This window comes from Arachis ipaensis, chromosome B01 (genome assembly GCF_000816755.2).
Source record: "Arachis ipaensis cultivar K30076 chromosome B01, Araip1.1, whole genome shotgun sequence".
In the NCBI taxonomy this organism is placed as follows: Eukaryota; Viridiplantae; Streptophyta; class Magnoliopsida; order Fabales; family Fabaceae; genus Arachis; species Arachis ipaensis.
Window position 1 is genome coordinate 119,206,791 of NC_029785.2, and position 1,730 is coordinate 119,208,520.

Consider the following 1,730-nt stretch of genomic DNA (forward strand, 5'->3'; position numbering starts at 1 on the left):
TTCGCTTATCTGAAATTCCTACCAATGATTTACATAAGTACCTCTATCCCTATTCTATTATTTACTATTCGAAAACACCATTATCACTTTATATCTGCCTGACTGAGATTTACAAGGTGACCATAGCTTGCTTCATACCAACAATCTCCGTGGGATTCGACCCTTACTCACGTAAGGTATTACTTGGACGACCCAGTGCACTTGCTGGTTAGTTGTATCGAAGTTGTGACAATTATGAATTAAGATCAAAGCACCAAGCTTTGGAGCCATTACCAGGGATTGTTCGAGCCTGGACATCACAATTTCGTGCACCAAGTTTTTGGCGCCGTTGCCGGGGATTGTTTGAGTTTGGACAACTGACGGCTCATCTGGTTGCTCAGATTAGGTAATTTTCTTTTTGTTTTCTTTTCAAAAATATTTTCAAAAAATTTTTCATCTGTTTTCGAAAAAAATAAAAATGTTTTCAAAAATTTATTCAAAATTTTTAAGAATGAATTCTAGTGTTTCATGAAGCATGTGAAGCTTGGCTGGCTGTAAAGCCATGTCTAAATTTATTTGGACTGAGGCTTGCACTTTGTTATCAAGATCAATATACTCTGGTGTTAAAGGCTAAAGCTTGGCTGGCCATTGGCCATGTCTAGTGTTTTGGACTGGAGCTTTCATTGAAAGCTTGGCTGGCTAGTGAGCCATGTCTAATTCCTGGACTGAAGCTTTAGACTAACATGGCAAGATTCCTGGAATTCATATTAAAAATTTTGGAATCCTTATTTTCCTTTTTCAATTAATTTTCGAAAAATAACAAAAAAAAAATTTTAGAAAATCATAAAAATCAAAAATATTTTTCTGTTTCTTGTTTGAGTCTTGAGTCATATCATAAGTTTGGTGTCAATTGCATATGTATCTTGCAATTTTCGAAAATTCTCATGCATTCATGGTGTTCTTCATGATCTTCAAGTTGTTCTTGGTAAGTCTTCTTGTTTGATCTTGATGATTTTTTGTTTTGCGTCTTTTCATGTTTTTCATATGCATTCTTGAATTCTTAGTGTCTAAGCATTAAAGAATTCTAAGTTTGGTGTCTTGCATGTTTTCTTTGCATTAAAAATTTTTCAAAAATATGTTCTTGATGTTCATCAAGATCTTCATAGTGTTCTTGGTGTTCATCTTGACATTCATGGCATTCTTTCATGCATCACATGTTTTGATCTAAAAATTTCATTACTGTTAAGACTAATGGAGTAGATCCTGAAGTCTACAGGCTCATGCTTTTCCCCTTTGCTGTAAGAGACAGAGCTAGATTGTGGTTGGATTCTCAACCCAAAGACAGCCTGAACTCTTGGGATAAGCTGGTCATAAGAATCAATAACACCATCTGAACTCTGAGTTCCTATAGATGCCAATCATTCTGAACCTCAATGGATAAAGTGAGATGCCAACACTATTCAAGAGGCAAAAAGCTATAAGTCCCGCTCATTTGATTGAAGCTATGTTTCATTGATAGTTTGGAATTTATAGTATATTCTCTTCTTTTTATCCTATTTGATTTTCAGTTGCTTGGGGACAAGCAACAATTTAATTTTGGTGTTATGATGAGCCGATAATTTATACGCTTTTTGGCATTGTTTTTACATAGTTTTTAGTATGATTTAGTTAGTTTTTAGTATAATTTTATTAGTTTTTAAATAAAAATCACATTTCTGGACTTTACCATGAGTTTGTGTGTTTTTCTGTGA